A 20801-nucleotide genomic window follows, 5' to 3' on the forward strand; every position below is an offset into this window, starting at 1 on the left:
GTCATTCACGATCTTATTGTTTAATTTTCATTTGTCTGTATAGTTTCCAAAATTCCTCTTCTTGTTGAACTCTAGTATTCCATTGTGGTCAGAGAAGATGCTTGATATTACTTCCCCTTTTTTTTTTTTTGGAAACTTTTCAGACTTTTTTTTGGCCTTAACATATGATGTATTCTTGAGAATTGTTCATGTGCTGAGGGGAAAATGTGTATTCTTCAGCCTTTGGATGAAATATTCTCTAAATATCAATTAGTTTCATTTAGTCTACAATTCAAATTAACTTTGATGTTTCTTTGTTGATTTTCTGTCTGAATGATCTTTCCAATGTTGTAAGTGTTGTAGTCTTCAAATATTATTGTACTGGCATCTATCTCTCTCTTTACCTTTAATAATATTTGCTTTATATATGTGGGTTCTCCAGTTTTGGATCTATATATATTTACAATTGTTATATTCTCTTGCTTGATTGACCTCTTTATCATTATACAATGACCTTCTTTGCCTCTTTTTATAGTTTTTTGTCTTGGAGTTTATTTTTTCTGACATAAGTATAATTTCTCCTCCTCTTTTTTGTTTTCCATTTTCATGGAATATCTTTTTCCATTCCTTTATTTCAGTGTATGTTTGTCTTTACAGGTAAAGTATGTTTCTTGTAGGCAACAGGTTGTTTGGTCTTGTGCTTTTTTTATTTTTTATTTTTTATTTTTCATCCATTCAGCCCCTCTATGTCTTTTGAATGGAGAATTGAGTCCATTTACATTCATTTATATTATTGATAAGTAAGGAATTACCCCTTTTATTTTGTTATTTGTTTTCTGGTTGTTTTGTGGTCTTCTCTTCCTTCCTTTTTATCTTCCTGTTTGTGAAGGTGATTTTCTCTGATAGTATGTTTCATTTTATTTTATTTTATTTGCATTTTTTGTGTATCTGTTATAAGATTTTAATTTGAGGTTTCCATGAGGCTTGCAAAAACATCGTATAGCCCATTATTTTAAACTGATGACACACATAGCACATTGTATAAACAAATAAACAGCTAAAAAAGAGATAGCTAATACACATTTCAAATTTTAACTTCATCCTCCTGCTTTTTTACTTTTGTTGCTTCTATTTATGTCTTACTATACTGTCTTAGTTTTGAGAAGTTGTTGTGATTGTTATTTTTGAAAGGTTCATATTTTAGTATTTCTACTTAAGATATGAGAAGTTTATACCAAACAACTACAGTGTTATAATATTCTGTGTTTTTCTGTGCACTTACTATTACCAGTGAGTTTTATACCTCAGATGATTTCTTATTGTTCATTAATGTCTTTTGCTTTCAGATTGCTTAACTCCCTTTAGCATTTCTTGTAAGACAGATCTCGTGTTGATGAAGTCCCTCAGATTTGTTTGCCTGGGAAAGTCTTTATTTCTTTTTTATTTGTTGGATTTTTTACTGGATACACTATTCTTGGAGATATATATATATATATGTGTGTGTGTGTGTGTGTGTGTGTGTGTGTGTGTGTGTGTGTGTGTGTGTGTTTTTCCTTCAGGACTTTAAATATGTTATGCCACTCTGTCTTGGCCTGTGAGGTTTTCACAGATAAGTGTGCTGCCAGATGTGTTGAAGCTCCTTTGCATGTTGTTTCTGTTCTCTTGTGATTTTTAGGATGCTTTGCTTATCCTTGACCTTTAGGAGTTTTATTATTAACTTTCTTGTGGTAGACTTCTTTGGGTTAAATCTGCTTTGTGTTTTATAACTTCCTTGTACTTCACCATTGATATTTTTTCTCTAGGTTTGGGAAGTTTTCTGTTATTGTCCCTTTGATTAGCAATGTTATTGCTTATGTTGATAAATGTACCATGGTTATGTAAGATGTTAGCATTAGAAAAGAACTAAGTGAAGGGTATACAGAAACCATCTGTTCTCTTTTTAAAATATTTCTATATGTCTAAAATTATTTAAGAGAAGAATGAAAAAAATACATTTTTAATTATTTCTCCCATTTGCACGTTTACATCTTGCCCCAGGAGCAGCCTAGGTAAAGAACCCAGGCCTTATTAAATCTGCTGAGTAATTCATGGCCAGCACTCTCACCAGGCACTGATTCCTCACCAGGTCACACGCATCTGGCTTATCTCATTTTGTTTATGAGATTAGTCAGATCCCTTTCCATGGGGATATATAGTCATTATATTTCCCTTTAGACTAGTCATACAACATCTCAAAGATCACTAGATTCTCATAATTGCCACCGTGAAGAGTTGGAGAATTCATAAGAATATGTATGTGTGGTAAGTCACATTAAAGGAAATAGAAAAAGATCAGAATTGGATTGAGTTCTGAGGATTACACATATAAGCTTGCAAGAATATGCACATGGCATTTCAGGTACTCATAATTTAGTTAAACCATTTACTTATTAAGATAAACAGAATGAGTGGTAGCACGTTATGTTATTTTTGCAAATATTATATGCAAAATAAAAAATATGTGTGAACACAATATACATTTAAAAATTTATATTTCAAATGAGCAATAAACTCAATACTCAAATTTTATCATGTTGAGATAAGTACACAAGGAGAAGTCACCCATAAATTCAAAATATATTCCTTTCGTGTCCCTATTTTCTAAAATTTTACTGATTCTGAAGACATAAAAAGAATATGCCTTTATTACTTTCCAAAATCTAGATGATGAGAGGGACAAGTACTTTTACCTTTTCAAGCTTAAGGTCAATGCAAAGGAAATACATTTAGGAGTAGAGAAGCGCTAACTTAGCCTAGAATAGTACTAATTGATTTCTGGAAAAATAATAACCTGAATAATAACCTGGGGCATGAAGGGGTTTTCCTGTGGTCAAGATAGAGGAAATGTAGGAAGAAGGGAGAGAGAATTCTAAGCAGAGGAAAAAGTAAAATCAAAGGTATGCATGTAAAAACTGCATCACATTATATGTGGGAAACTATAAGAGTTAATTGAGTTTTCTTGTAGTTTGAAAGGAGTGGGAGAATATCAGGGCCGAAGATTTACTCCAGCACCAAGTGTAGTTGATTTTGCATACCTTGTTAAGTAGTTTCATGCAGTAAGTGCTATGGTCCATTGAAGAGTTTTTAAAAACCTCTTTTAAAAAGTATATCAGTTTTGGTCGGGCGCAGTGGCTCAGGCCTGTAATCCCAGCACTTTGGGAGGCCGAGGCTGGCAGATCAGGAGGTCAGGAGATCAAGACCATCCTAGCTAACATGGTGAAACCCCATCTCTACCAAAAATACAAAAAATTAGCCGGGCGTGGTGGCCGGCCCCTGTAGTCCCAGCTGCTCGGGGGGCTGAGGCAGGAGAATGTCGTGAACCCGGGAGGGGGAGCTTGCAGTGAGCTGAGATCGCGCCACTGCACTCCAGCCTGGGCGGCAGAGTGAGACTCCATCTAAAAAAAAAAAAAAAGAAAAAATAATTGTATCGGTTTTAGAAAACTCTTTAGAAAAGTATATCAGGTTAGTGGCGATTAGAGGAATAATATGAAATGACTAATAATAGAGGCACTTGGAATGAAGAAGATTACGCTTATTTAAACACATTGAGAAGGAAAAAATATAAACAGTAATTTGGTGTGATTTGACATGGTGGCATGGGGCGGGAGATGGGAAGATACTCATTCTAGTAAGGTTGCTGGCAAGAAAGACACAGTGCTAATATATACTAAAGAAAAGAAAGACTATATAGAAAAGAAGGAGGTAAAATGATTAACCTGTAAACATTTTCAAATGTGAATTTTTGTGAAAGACCATATGGAAAATAAAAGAATCGATAGTCAAGTCCCAAATTAGGAGAAGAGGGTTTGACTTGATAGAGAGGAAATGCGCTCGCCTAAGAAAAGTACGTGCAGAAGGATGATGGGCCAATGAGTTCACCTTGTGGAATACAAAAGTATTTTGTTAGAACAAGGACACTGACCCAAAATGATAAATAAACATTTTTCCCTTATAGGTCTTAAAATATAAGTTTCCTTTGAGGTTTAAACACAAGAAAGCTTAGCATAAAAATATTGTTTAAAAATAACAATTGTAAAATGCCTTATGACATAATTTTCTCTGTATCAATTTTAAAGTTCGTGAATATTGATCTAAAATCACTTTTTAATCTCTATAATCTTTTAATTTTATATTTCAAGTAGTTGCTACAAAGATTTGTAAAGCACTTTGTGTAAAATATTGTGGCTATCAAGTAACTTACTGAATAAATACATTAGAAATTATTAATAAATATACATTGTTGGACTAGAATCAATAATGGTTGGCGTACCTGTTGCAATACTGATCCTGAGAAATGTTACAGAATCTACAATGTAGTCTCATTTCATATTCATCTTAATATGAATCAAATCCTTGCACTATTTCTGTGACGATTAGCAATCAATTCAAGAGTAGATCTATTATAACATGTGCTGCAGAAAAATTAGGATCTGTGAGAGAAAGAAATCTTAACATAACTCTGTATACACTACTCATTTCTCTCCTTCAAACAATCCAGTAACTACTTCTAGCTTGTCCAGGTATCTATAAGTGTTGGGGTAATTTAAAAAGACAGAGTAGTCAAGCTTTCAGACACATAAAAATGATGTTTGATCTTATAATGGCCTCCAGCATCAGGCCAGCTCTTCTCTGTCTGGGAACTTACCCTTTCTATATTTTGATAGAATGGGGGCCATAACCGGCCCCAGGAACAAGAAAAAATAAATGCTTATTGTTTTTCAACATTTTTTTACATGAGGAAGCCATTTACAATAATATTTATTTTTCCTTTTCTGTACGTTATGAAAGTTCAAGAGTCATTTTTCCTTGATTTGTGGTTGACTGAAAATGGAAAGGCTTATATCTGGCTCATTCTTAATACTTACGTCTTGAGATGAAAAGGATTTTCTGTGAACCTTTCCTGTGGGGCACGCCGTGAATTTTGTATTCTGTTCCCAGGTTCCAGGAGGCAATGAAAATCTAAAGCTCAAGTTCATCAAAATAAACAATTGCCATAAGCCTGAAAGCTGTCTTCATTGCTTTTGGTTTTTCATCTTGCTAATCTCCTAACCTCAAGGTTTAGAAAGATAACTATTTCCTTCAGCTACCTCGTGCGTTTAAGAAGCGTTGTTTCTCATCCCCACCACCAACCCCACACCCTACCGCCTGGACTGTTTGTGGGATTTTTATTTTTTCAAGGGAGGTAATTCAGATAGCTAAAGAGCTCGATTGCTAGAAATATAAGGTCTAGATAGTTACTTTTAGCCATTTTAGCAACAGTTAAAAGATAAACTCTTTTTGGACATCTTCACTAACTCTCCAAAGAAAAATTAATAAACTACTCACAGATATCTCACAATACTTGTGTAAATATTGTATTTTTATGTTGCATGTTACATTGCAAACTTTCTATTCAAATACCTGAACTTCCATTAGATGTGCACAGTTGTTGCATTCCAGAGTGTTGTACTTTGTATTTTGCTATAACTTGATACCTGGTGCTCCTAAAAGACCTTATATTACAAGAAAATTTTGAAATTAAGTAACTGTTTCAATTGAAAATGATAACTGTATTTATTAATATAAATAGGCTGCTGCCAAATACTCTTTTAGACTCATAACAAAATTATCTTTTTCTATAGAAATGTCAATAATTTTGTAGCAATCATTATTTTGTTATTTTTTGAATTAAAAATGATAAATCAGTTGATGGAAACCAGAAAAAGTCTACATGATTTTCCATTTGACCTTTTTTCCATAGTCTCATGGGTGTCACAGTCCCTTTAATCACCTTTCACCTGAGCCTGGCATTTGCTTTGCATCAGAGGTCAAACTTGTAACCTGTAAATAAAAGGAACACAAAGGAAACAATGTAACCTCTTTTCACCAGAACAGTTAATGGCTCAAATGCATGACTAAATTGCTACCACTTGTTATGTTACAGCTTTTATTCTGCTTCAGTTCTGCTCATTATACCCAATACCAGGTCTTGGATGCAAATACTCTCTCCTAAGTAATAAGTCATGTTATTTCCATTTTGTACAACAAAACGACACAATTTGGAAAAATAATTTTATGCTGAAAGGCTTGCATTGGGTGCTTAATTCAAGATTATTTAGTCAATGATAATCTCAAAAGAGTCTGTGAGACTGCATTTCAGCCCATGGGAAGTTGAAGGCAACCTATTATTATTGTATAATAATAACATTTATCATGTAATTTTATACTTTAAGGAATATTCGTGGATTCACAAAGGACTCATTGTCATTTTTGATTCAACTAAGGATAAACAGATATACTAACATGATAAGGCCTGAGGGATCTTTGTGTGTGATACCGAAAAAGAGCTCTTTGGCAAAAGCAATATATTCTTTTTCATTCTGTACAAGTGATATATCCAAGGATCGTTTTCCAAGTTGCTGAGTATTTTTTTTTCTACTACATTGGAAAAGCTGATGATCTTTAAACTGAAACAGTAGTATGAGATTTTATTATATTTCAAATGAATTATGTTCTGGTTTCATCATCAATCATTGAGGCAAACATTATATTGCTTTTGATCTAAAAACAAAGTAAACATGTTCATTTATAACCAAAAGACTTAACATTAAGTTGTAATAATCTTATGAGTTATACAGTCTATGAATTATAATCTTTGGGGAAAACAGGCACAATAAATCTATAACTACAAGGATAGATTTATTAACTGAATATGCCGTTTTATGGAAAATTCTCATGGATGTGTTGCTATGCCATTTTTACCAAGAAACTAATCAAATTTGTAATCTGGATTTCCTTGTGGTTCAATTTGTATTTTTTTCACTGGACTATAATCCTCTCTACTCAGCAATAGTTTTGGTGTATTCATTTGACCTTGTAACTGATGCTGCAGATAAAAAACAAGGTTATCATTTTTGAAAAATTTATTATCAAAAGAAAATGCTGGATAAATTAGTTCTGATTTTCTTACTAAGGATTACCTCAACAGACTAAATAGTATGATTTATTAAAATTAATAATAAACACACATGCATTAATTATGCCGTGAATATACATATATATATTCATTTGTATATATATTATATATATTAGAATGAATCTATTTTTTATCATATGCTTAATTATTTTATCAAGATTCTCTACAAAGTAAACCTCATGAGGAAAGTATTAATTGCTAAGCACATAGAAGGCACACATATATGTTGAAAGGATATTTCTTCAAGCAACCAATATTTTAATGTAAAAATTGTATATGTGCATTATAAATTTCAAAAATATTTATGGTACTAGAGTGAAAGATACAAAATCTTTCTCCAGAAATGTCATATCATATACCTGGAATTATCCTCATATCTTATTATATTATTTTATTGATTTATTTATTTTGATAAAGAATCTTGTTCTGTGGCTCATCTGGAGTGCAGTGGCGCAATATCTGTTCACTGTGACCTCTGCCTCCCGAGTTCAAGCAATTCTTGTGCCTCAGCCTCTGGTGTAGCTGGGATTACAGGTGCCAGCCTCCATGCCCAGCTAATATTTGTATTTTTGGTAGATACGGGGTTTCACCACGTTGGCCAGGCTGTTCTGGATCTCCTGGCCTCAAGCGATCTGCATGCCTTGGCCTCCCAAAGTCCTGGGATTAGAGGCAAAAGCCACCACATCCAGGCCATATTTTATTTTTATTTGAACTCTCATTCATATCTATGTGCCATTTTGTTATGATAATTATATATTTCCAATTTTAGAAACAAATTCGTCAATTTACATTATTTTATAATTTCAAATATTTCAAATATTTACAATCTGTCAGGGAATTTTTTACGTAAATGTTTAATTATTCAATTTGTTCGTGGTTTTAAATCCTAATAGAATATGCGGTCTTTTTTACTCTTTTCCATTCCAACAAGATTTTAATATTTATCACTCTATATTATTGCATTCATTTAAAATCAATAATTATTATTTTCTTTCAACAAACAAATATTGAATGTGTAACCTGTTACAGACACTAGATATGCATTGGACATAGAATAACATGTTAGTTAAAGTCTCTTTCCTCATCAACTGATATTTTAGTTAAAAAAAATTCTGAGAGATTTACATTATTGAATAGAGTAAGTCCCACTAACTTAAATCAATAATGTAGCATTTCAAATCCATAATTTCTGTTGGGGGTAGGCTGTTGAAATTTGAGTACATAACTTAGCCTATTTTAACATAAGACTTTACCCATCTCTTATATATTTGCTATTTTATTCAAACTATTTCATTATTAATTATACGCAATTTAATTCTATTAATGATAATATAAAAATAGAGATATTATTATTGAATTCCTAGGTCCAAATATGAAACAAGTTTATTATTACAGTATAAGGTATTTGAGTAATTCATTGGAAGCATTTCAAATTATAATAATTTAACTTATGTTCTCTAATATCATAAATATTTAAATGTTCAAGATTGTCGTGGACTTGCAGGATAAACAGGTGGTGACAGAAATAGAATTGCATACTTATTAACTACAAAGAAGAATATACATCTTAGATGACTGTTATGAAGGAGAATTTAAATCAACCTCTCTAAAAATATATATAGGGACTATATAGACAACCTCTTTAAAATATTTTTATTCTCTTTCTTTAAACGAATTTTATTGTCTATATTTAAGATATACAACATGGCCTGTAATCCCAGCACTTTGGGAGGCCGAGACGGGCAGATCACGAGGTCAGGAGATCGAGACCATCCTGGCTAACACGGTGAAATCCCGTCTCTACTAAAAAGTACAAAAAAAAAAAAAAAAAAAAAAAAAACTAGCCGGACGAGGTGGCGGGCGCCTGTAGTCCCAGCTACTCAGGAGGCTGAGGCAGGAGAATGGCGTAAATCCAGGAGGCGGAGCTTGCAGTGAGCTGAGATCCGGCCACTGCATTCCAGCCTGGGCGACAGAGCAAGACTCCGTCTCAAAAAAAAAAAAAAAGATATACAACATGATGTCATTGGATATACATAGATAGTAAAATTCTTATAAATAGTATATAGATGCAGATGATTAATATAGTGAAGCAAATTAACAAATACATTATTTCACATAACTGCCCATATTTTTGCTTTTGTGTCAAGAGCAGCTAAAATCAACTCATTTGCTGCACTCAAATACAATACAACTTTATTACTTATGTTTCTACTATCATACTTTTGATGCCTAAACTTGTTAATCTAACATATCTGCTATTTTATATTCTCTGGCCTACATCTTCCCCTATAACCCCTCCACTTCCACCCCTCTTAACCACTGTTTTATTCTCAATCTCTCTATTTTACTTTCTATGGTGCCACACATGAGTAAGACCATGCAATATTTTTGTGCGTGTGTCTGGCATATTTCATTTAGCATACTGATCTCCAGCTTCATCAATGTTGTGGGAAATGGCAGAACACTTAGTTTGTTTCTATGTCTTGGCTATTGTGAATGATCTTCTCATTGCAGAATGCTGAAAATATTAACAAAACAATTTTCACCTTCTTCTAAAGTTTATCAGTCTTTGGTCTGTTTCTAGAAACAATAGCAGTTACATAAAACAAAAATAAATTAACCAATTAGATAAAAACATAGCATCCACTCTCAAAACAGACATAAAATCTACATTGTTTAGGTTTCCACTAACTGCAAGTGAGGGAAGTCCAACTTTTAGCAGGATATTCATTTACTTATGTAACTGGAGAAGATGTGTGCGAAGCTTACTTATCTCCATCTTTCAGCACTAGTTTTAGTGCCAACTCTTGTGCTGATAATGAACTTCTACTGTGAATGAGAGGCCGAAATATGCTAAAGCATATACTGATCATAAAAACTGGTATTAACATTTAGAAAATAAAGGAATATTCTAATGTATATTACATATAAAAATATACAAAATATATAGCTGTTGAGGCACTCATAAATATAAATGTTTTTATTAATTCCATATGTGTTCATTTAATGTCTTTAAAAATGCAACATGTATAATAATGCTACAAACAAAAGTCATGGAAAAACTTTGGTAAATTTATAGAAAATATTTCTTTCTTTTAAAATTTACTAAAGTTATACTATGTTCAACATGTGTAATACTTTATTTTTATATAGGTGTATAGTGTTATCACTTGATATTTTTCAAGCTAAAATTTATTTTCTACTTACAAAGTGTTAGCTACTGTGCTAAGATGTTTATAGCCATCATTAGCTATTTTGTTCCTCATAATAACACTTTGAGGTAGGCATTATTATTCCCATTTTACTCATAAGGAAAACAGGATTTAAGGGGTTTAAATAATTTGTCTAGGGTACACAGCCGAAAAAAGGCAAGACTAGAATTTGAAGCTAGATGAGTTATCTTAAGAATTACATTCCTTACAGTACATACACACACACACACACACACATTCGTATTTATTTTTGTTGCTAAATAACTCCTTATTAAAGTTTAAAATAACCTGACAAAATGCTTTAGTAAACTGAGAAATATTTATGTGTGTTTTGAGAATGGATTGGGGAAATTAACATTTATGTTCTTCAGTTTATTCATCAAATTAAATTGATATATGGATGAAATGCATTAGGTTAAGTATCAACATATTTTAACTCTTAAAGTTACTTATTAATTGAGTGACTGTATTAGCCAGACTTCTCTAGAGGGACAAAGATAATAGGATATTTGTATATGTGAAAGGGAGTTTATTCAAGAGAATTGATGCACATGATCACAAGGCAAATTCCCACAATAGGCCACCTGCAAGTTGAGGAGCAAGGAAGTCAGTTGTGGATCAGTCTGAGTTTCAAAATCTCAAAAGTACGGAAGCTGACAGTGCAGCCTTCAGTCTGTGTCCAAAGGCCTAGGAGCCCCTGGCAAATCACGGGTGTAAGTCCAAGGCTCAAAAAGCTGAAGAACTTGGAGTCTGATGTTTGAGGGCAGGAAGCATCCAGAAGTGGAGAAAAATGATGCTCGGAAGATTCATCAAGTGAAGTCCTTCCAAGTTCTGCCTGCTTTATTCTGGCTTCACTGGCAGCTCATTAGATGGTGTCCACCCAGACCAAGAGTGGGTCTGCCTCTCCCAGTCCACTGACTCAAATGTTAATCTCCTTTGGCAACACCCTCGCAGACACACCCAGGAACAATAGTTTGCTTCTTTCCATCCAATCAAGTTGACACTCAATATTAACCATCACAGTGACAAACGGAGTTAAAAAGAGAGAGAAACAAAATTTTCATAAAAGGCTATAGCATCTCAGTATACAGAACTCAAATAGGGTTGATAAAAATGTTCTGCACTGTTAAATATTGAGGCCAGTGGCTACTTGTGACTATTAGACACTTGAAACGTGGGTAATGTGGCAGAGAAACTGAATTTTAAATTTTAGTTTAACTTTGATTAATTTCCATTTAAATGCTATGGCCACATGAGCTACTATATGGGACAGTATAGCTCTGGTGATCTCATCCAGTCCAAATGATGGCTTCCAAATTATATCTTCTGAAATTCTTAATAATATATCTAAGTATTTGCTAGACACTTCAACATGAATGTCTGAAAAACATCTGAGACTTAGTCTTTTCAAATCTTGGGTTTCACAGAAAATTGTCTGTCATTGTAGTTCCCATCTTCAGCAAAGCATCTGCATAGCCTCTACCTCAAGATGAAATCCTCTAGTCATCCTTGACTCCCCTCTTTCTGCAAGTGCCAATAAGCAATTGATAAAAATGTCATGAAGACTATCTTAAAAAAGTTATGAACTTTTCATCAAATCTCAAACTAGACTCTAGTCCCAGTGACATTCCTCTCTTGCCTGAATTATAATACCTACTTGCTTCCTGACTGATTTCCCTCCTTCCACTCTTACTGCAACAGACTGGTCTCTTTTATTAGTGTTCTTTGTCTTTGTTTCCAGATCAGATCTCTGAGAACACCAGCATCACCAGTCAACTATGAGTCCAGAAAATGGATCAAATACACTCCTCTGTGAAGCTCTTGAACTTGGTTTGTTTTGCCTGGAATTATCTTCATTCAAATATCCTTGACTCCATTAAGGTTTATGCTCATTCCTTGACTTCATTAAGGTTTATATTCATATTCATGGCATAAAAATAAATTATAATCCAATATCAATTTTTGAAAGATTCTTCCAAGAGAATTGTCAAGTCCATATATGTATTATATATGTGTGTGTGTGTGTGTTTGTGTGTGTGTGTGCATGTGTGTGTGTGTATCAGCCAGCTAGATTTTCATTACAGGCTGCATGTGCAGTGTAACTGATCAAAGAAAAATAATTAAAATGTTAAAATACTTATTTTATATCCTTAATGATTATCTACTTTGATGATAAATAATGAAGAATGTTTAAATGGGAAGTACTCAAAAGATAACATTAAGTGGCTGTATATTTTCTCTGTACATTAACATTGATATCTCAAATTATTGATTAGTTTGTTTCAGTTGTAAGCACTGATATTCATAAAAGTTATCTGTTTAAGAATTATGGAAATTGTTTATTAAATCTATTAATTGCTAGGGTATTTTTTGTGTTATAACTATTTGATCAATGGTTAAATGAAACTCATATATTAGTATCTGCAGATACTTTATATATTAGATTAATAAAGTTTAAATGCTTTTCTTTATTTTACGTAATGCATCAATAGTTTTATAGACAAATATTTGTTAAACTATTGGTACAGATGACTATGTTTTAAACTAAAGGCGTCAATGAAAAATGTATAAATATGATGAATGGTGATAATTTTGCTGTGTAAACATTTTTACATATGGTTATGCCATCTTCTACAAATTGGCAACTAATGACTCTGTGATACAAGGAAAAAAATTTTGTAAATTAAGTATATTTTGAAATACAATTTTATGTGAATATACAAATTGTTTGCATGACCAACTTAAGGCTAGGTTTCTATATCTGTTGCTGATTTGAACAGAACTAAGAAAGACAAAGAGTGTTTGATATATCCCAGCATGACAGTGGTATTTCAAAAGTGTTTGTCTTAGCAACAAATTTTCCTGCTATTAAGATATATTTTCCTGGGTACCCTAAAGGCATACATATATACATCAAGTGCTATCGACTGATCAAGCACCATGTATTTTGTGCCAAGTGCACTGAGGGATCCTATAAGGCATGTCAGTGGCTTTTATTGGCAGGTGATTAATGAAAGGAACCATAGATATGCTGATAGGCTCCTATTACCACTTCAACTGAAAAAAGTTCCCTGTTCATCAGGTCTGTATTTGACACTCTCAAAGACAATTGCTTTTGCGGATCAAGTAAAGTTTTTGGATTAACTACACTACACAAAAGTGGCAGAAAAATCGTCTTCATTTTTTTTTTAATCTACTTCAAAATAGATCAATCAATGAATCATTTAATTATATTGGTACCATTTCTCACAGAAATTCCCTTTTCTTTCTACTCTGAGGTAAAATGTAGAAAACCAACATGTGTGACATGTAAATAAACATACTTTTTATTGGAAAGAAAAATAATATTTAAGCACCACGCCACGTTCTTTACACATACTACCTTAACATTTACAACAGTTTTTATATACATCTGATAAAAATTAACGTTCTAGCAACATCATCTGAGGAAGGGATCTATTTGCTTACTTATCCGACAAGTTCAAAAGGAGAATAGGTAGAGTCAGAAGTAGGTACAGGAGTATGACGATGGTCTCAGGAATATGGGTTGCTTTAAACATTTATCACATGTATTTTACTCCTTCGTTGGTCTTATTTTGAGTCACGCTTTAATCAAAGTATAAAAAATGAGTCACTAGCAACTTTGATATTTTATTGTCCTCAAGGCTAGCCATAATTTTAAAATGCAAGTGTCAACTTTCCAAGAGAAATCTTGGGGGATTCTGGATAGACTGATATTTACACTGTTTTCAGTTTAACCAACAGAATCTTGGACAAAAGGCCTGAAGAAAATACAAACTCTCAAAATGAAAGAGTTATAAATTTTTACAGAAATTCTAGGAAGAATAATACCATGTTCTTTACAAAAGTATTATGATTCCCAATATATGTCAGCATAGCAAATTAAATGAAGGCCCACCCAAATATATGTCCTAATCTCTCAAAACCATGAATGTGACCTTATTTGAAAAGTAGGTTGCATTAGTGTATTTTGCATTACTATAAAGGAATATGTGGGACTGGGTGATTTATAAAGAAAAGAGGTTTGATTGACTCACAGTTCTGGAGGCTGTACAAGAACTAGGCGTCTGCTAGGTTTTTGGTTAGGGCCTCAGAAAGCTTTTACTCATGGCAGAGGGCAAGGGGAGGCAGTGTGTTACAGAGAAAGAGAGGGAGCACGAAAGTGGGAGAAGAGAGGTCCCAAACTGTTTAACAACCAGACCTGCCACAAACCAGTAAAGCAAGAACTTACTCATTACACAATGGGGAGGGCACAAAGCCATTCATGAAGCATCTGTCCCTATGACCTAAATATCCCCCATGTCCCACCTTCGAAATTGGGGATTTATTTCAATATAAGATTTGGAGGGAACAAATATTCAAACTATATCAAGTGTCTTTGTAGAATTAATCAAGTTAAAAGTTTTTGAGATTATATTGTACTGGATTGTTGAGTGGACCTGAAATCCAATAGTAAGTGCCCTTGTAAGAGATACAAGAGAAAAAATACACCGATGAAGAAGATAAAGCCATGTGAAGATGGAGGCACAGATTGGAGTTATGCTGCCAAAAGGGAAGAAACACCTGGAATCAGCAGAAGCCAGCAGAGGAAAGAAAGTTTACTCCCACTGATCGTTTGATGAGCTCACAGGACTACTGATACCTTAATTAGGACTTGTGGCCTCCAGACCTGTGAGATAATAATTTGTTGTTGTTTAATCTGACTAAGTTGTGGTCATTTGTTAACACAGCCAAAGGAAACTAATACGGTCAGTGAGAAAATTGAGTTCAAAGCTCAAAGCAATTTGCCCATGTGTGTACAACTAGTAATTAGCAAAGTAGAATTTAAAACCAACCATTTTATTTGACTCTTAAATTCCCTGTTCATTCTGTTGTTTGCACAGCATTGATATTTTACAAATTTATTGGGTAACAATTATAATTCAAATGCTTACTTCCCTCACTAAAGCATAGATTCATATGGGGAAGACTACATTTTTATTCTTTCTTCATGCTTATAGTAATCTTTTATTTTATTGTTTTTTATATTGTCAGAAGAGCAAGACTTTTTTTGCCACCAAACTCCTCTCTGGTAAATCACCTTTAAAAAACAAAAAGTTTTATTTTTCTTAATTTCAACCTATATACAGATTCATCTTGGTTGTATATACTCAATATATTCAGTTCTGACTTTCTAATTCCATTTTTTTGTAATTTAGCTATCTACATTTAAATCTATATTAAACTCTATATTTATACCCATATATCTATCTCTTCTATTTCACATATATATATATATGTATAGTGTTTAGAGATAACCTACATATATTGAAGAAATGTAGAATATTTACCTATGTTGCTGAATATACATATATATTTATATGTATTGCTACATATATATTGCAAATATATGTAGGTTGCTTATGTCTAAATGTACATTATGGAGTCATATATTTAAATTATTGCACTTCATATTTCCTCTGTTTAGAATGTCCTTTACCTATTTCCATCTGTCAAACTGTAACCAGGGTTTGAGTTTTATATTCAGAAAACACATACACACACAAACACACGCACACACACAATCTTTCCAGGTCACTCTAGTATAAAAAGAGAAAACCATCTTCTTTTATTTCCCACAGAGAAGCTTGTATGTGTACTACAGTATGAAAATGTTTTATAGTTACTGAGTATTAGGTTTTAAACTGTTGAGAAACTTTGGAATCATTGTATAGACCCAAAACTCAAAAAATAACTCTTTAAAACTGAAATGTAAATCTACTCATGAGAATACTAGAACTGCAAAAACGTTTACACAGTTCTTAGACATTTTAATTTTCCTAAAATATATTTCACATCATTCTATGGCCTTCATAGCAATATCTTACTTGAAAAACAAGTTTATCCAGTCAGAAAATTATGATGCCCTCCCTTAACTCTGTTTAATGCTGCAATGTGCTAGTAGTGACTGAAGATGAGACCAAAAACAGTGTCAATGTAAGAGGGTAGGGTGAAAGTGACAGGTAGAAATATACACAGGAGGTGTAATTTATAATTAGCTTAAGAGACCTGAACAGCTTTCTGAGCACCTTCACAAATGTCTATCTAACGCAGTGCTTTATATGTCCCGCAAATTACATGGTCCTTCTTGGTAGAAGGTTGGAGAACACACAGATCAGTTATCTCTGAGAAAATGTATTACTAGGAAAATTTGGTAAAAGATTTATAGCCACAAAACAACTAATTTAAGATACTTGCTTTCCCTGACTTATTATCATTTTCCTCCCAAATCTATTGTCAACTATCATGATGCTAATAAAGAACTAGTCCTATCCTGTGAGGAATGATGATCAGACATAGTTCTGGACTTAGTTTTGTTGGCAGAGATCGTCCACCACTAAATTATACTTCCTCATGCAACAATTCATAATCGTTACAAAACATTAGCTACCAAGTTCCATGCTTCTCAAACCCTTTTTCTATTAGGCATGGATTTGTAGGCTTTCTCAAAACTTTTGCAATTAGGCATGGACTTCTCACCAATAAAACATAAGTGCATGAGGAGAAGTGATGCATGTACTTCTAGGCCTGGTTCATAACAGAATTCCAAGTTTGTTATTCTTTTTTATTTTATAATATTTTGAGCGCTGGAAATGAAATCAACCTCCAAGATAGTCTCAGAGAATGTTGTGTTTAAAATGATAGAGCCTCTATCTTCTAGAATCCCTTTATTATTATATGAAAGAGTATCACCTGTTGAACTGTTCTCCAGAATAAGCAAGAGTAAGAAATAGACTTATGCTGCTTTTAGTCATTTGAAATTCCTTTTGTTTCATCAGTTAGATTACTCTAAACAATACTTTCATAAATAATAAGTCATCATAAAAATAAAAAGATGGACAATGAATACAGAATTATGCCAACTATTGGAAGAAAACTTTGAACATCAAGCAATACCAACAAATATTTAAATAAAATAAAATACCTTTATATAAACCAATACAGTATATAAAAAACTTTTAAAGTTTCTGGTTTTAAGAATTAAGAAAAAATTCATGGCTATCTTCGCAAAATGAGAATAAACCTCTGATAAGCATTCAAAAATACGACTGGAAACATGACTTCTCAATGGTAGTACTTAATTCTCAAAGAACAGTAAACAAATTACACAAACTACCTATTTTTATACCGAGCCATTTTTTTATTAAATAAAAATTTGACATGCACATATTTTTCAAACACAGGAAAAATCTTTAGGGGACAAAGATTAAACAAAATTAAACAAGCAAAAATTCCCAGAAGTACTTAAGGATATACCAGTCTAAGATGAAAGAAAACAGAAGATTTTAGGAGGGTTATATAGGGATATATTCAGCAAATGTTAAATATTCTTATAATACTTAATTTCTTGGGGGATTTAAAAATATGTCTTATATATGCAGTATATATAATACATACATAATTATATATATATTATATATACCTTTAGTCACTTTTTTCTTACTATAATACAGTACTATACTAGAGTATTAATAGTATAGAATATATGGTACATTTATAGTATATAATATTTGTAGTCTAGTTATTTATTTATACTATATTTTGTTATTTATAAATAGTGTTTATATTATAGAAATTTATTTATATAGTACACATCACTTTCTGTGGAAGGACTTCTATTCAAATTGATCCTCCTATTCTAATTGCTAACCCCAGCAGTATCTTTCTTACCTCTTTTATTTTCTTTATAAATTATTTAATTTATGTTTTTGTATAGATACATATATATTTATTCATTTTATTATCCATCTGTTTTCACTAAAATGTAAGCTAGAAAGTTTTTATAATATATATATACACAGACATACATACATATATTCATTTATTTATATAGTAATTGCAGGGAATGAAGGTGATTAGAATTTTCAAGTAAAGGCAAAATCTGAATAATAAATAGAAACATGATTGTGATCATACTATGTTACTGACTATTCAGTACAGTTTATCTAGAAAATCATAAGGTAATGACTGCTTAATATTTATATTACTTAAAAGCAACTACAAAGCATATAACGTGATGATTACAAAACCACATATATTATTTAAAATACCACGGAATAGAATTAATTAGAAGTCCAAATGTTCATGGAAAATGTATAAAAGTAGACGCAGTAGGAAAAAATGTAAAGCAAGATGATTTCAAACACAGAGAAATAACAATACATTTTTCACCACAACAAAACAAAAACTGGAATCAATGAAAATCACATCACAAGGAAACTAGCTACCTGGAAATTAAAAGGCAACAGAAACAGCAGTCACTAAAATGACCCATGACCTGTTTTGTATTTGCCTTTGTATTTGCCATTCCTTTTGCCTAGACAGCACTTTTCTCAGACGTTCACATCGCTCAGCTTAACACTTCAGCCTTAGCCCAAACGTCACCTTCACAGAAAAGATTTCCTGATTCTGCTATTCAAATTGCTAACACCAACACTCTCTCTCTTTCTTACCTCTTTTTTTCTCCACAAATTATATAATTTTTGTATATGTATACGTACATACGTAGTTATTTATTTTATTATCTGTCTGTTTTCACTAAAATGTAAGCTAGAATATTTTCCTTATTACATTCATTGATGTATCCCTAATTGCCTAGAAAAATTCCTCTGACATGACAGGAGATTGGTGTATGTCTGTTGGATGAATTAATAAGTTAATTAACATATGTAGTTAAAGGATTCATGCTTGAAATTGATTGAGCTGCTTGAATGTTAGGATTTTAACAACATATTTTATTTATTTTTTTCTGAATTTGGTCATGAAGGAAAACATTTTAATTTTGAGAGAAAGAGGTATCTATTAATCAAAGAATAGTACCAAAAAGTCGAAACTTTGGCCAGGTGCGGTGACTCACTGCCTGTAATCCCAGCCCTTTGGGAGGCTGAGGCAGACAGCTCACGAGGTGAAGAGATTGAGACCATCCTGGCCTACATGGTGAAACCGAGTCTCTAATAAAAATACAAAAATTAGCTGGGTGGGGGTAGAGGTGTGCCTGTAGTCCCAACTATTCGGTAGGCTGAGGCAGGGGAATCGCTTGAACCCAGGAGACGGAGTGAGCCGAGATTGTGCCACTGCCCTCCAACCTGGCAACAGAGCCACACTCCCTAAAAAAAAAAAAGGTTATATTTTTAATAGGAAGAATCACTTAAAGAGAAAGGATATTTTGTAACTGAGCTGAGAATTGTAGAATAAAAAGGAGTTACCTTGTCAAAGAGGAAAAGAAAGAAGATTATAGATACAAGGAATTTCTTATGAAAGGTGAGAGAGTACATGGTAAGCAAAAAGAATTGAAAGAAGGTCTGTGTGGGGAATCTCCAAAATTGTCTAGTTATGGTATGATGGCAACAAATGAGCACATTGGTGGAACTTGAGAAAAGCTAACAGATTGGGAATAATTTAAAATAAAAAGACAATAATTGGTATTGGATTAAATATGTGAATATGGGGTTGGAGAGAGAAGGAGGTGTCATGAATGATTCCTACATCATTGCATATGAAATTGTATAGACAATAGATTCATTAATTTAAATGTGGACTGTAAGAAGAGATTCACATCAGAGAAAGAAGTTTAATTTTTCATATCTTAAGGCATGAAGGCATGATGGATAATGTGTTGAGTAAGAAACAGTTGGAAATAAATATCTGATGCTCAACATATTCAGTTTATGAACTACCTACAAATAGGCAGGTCAGAAAGTCTTGGATGAAAATTGAATTAACAAGAATGGGATTATCTAAGTTCTTAGTAAATGATATTACCTAGGGATGTCATTCTGAAAGTCCTACTTTGAGAACTTTGAATGTACTGTGAACAAAGAAAGGACAATGAGTCTGCAAAGGAGAAAAAGAAAAGCAAGCAAAAGGCAGAGAGAAAAACAGGAAGAAGTGTTACAGAAAATAAAAACGAGAGTAAATTTTAATTGTAAGGGGTTGATTGGTAGAGGACAGCAAGGTCATTCATGCCAAATACAACTGAAATGAAGACAGAAAAAACATCTCTACTTACCAACAAAAATGTGGCCACTGGCCAAAAGCAAACTAATGCTATGAAAGGAACCTAGTTATCTCCATAATTTAGGATGCACATACCAGGAAATTGGACTTCGGATTCGGAATCATATGAGCGTCACCTCTGATTTTACAAGTCTGCATTTTTTATTTTGGTTCATACTCAGAAATACGGTCTTGTTCTCAGAGGATTTCTTTTTTCAGAATTAAATTATAAACAGATGTGAATTTTCAGTGAACATCTAGGTGACTTGCCTCTTCAATTATTTTGGATCTTAAACTCTCTCATTAAGTTTGGTCCTAATTTGCTTCCCAAATCATCTGCTTCAGTTGTTGATATCATCCGTGTTAGCAGTAGAGTTGTCTGAACAACTCTACTGAACCTAAAACTCAAAGTTTTAATAGTATAATTCTCTTCTAAGTTGTTACTTAGAATAATGCTGCATTCAAAATACAAGTAACAAAAATGCCTATCATTTTAATTCTGCTTTCAGATGCAATTAGTCTACTACAAGACCAGGGATGGTGACATTTATCATTTGCAA

Source organism: Macaca mulatta, chromosome 4 (genome assembly GCF_049350105.2).
Source record: "Macaca mulatta isolate MMU2019108-1 chromosome 4, T2T-MMU8v2.0, whole genome shotgun sequence".
NCBI lineage: Eukaryota > Metazoa > Chordata > Mammalia > Primates > Cercopithecidae > Macaca > Macaca mulatta.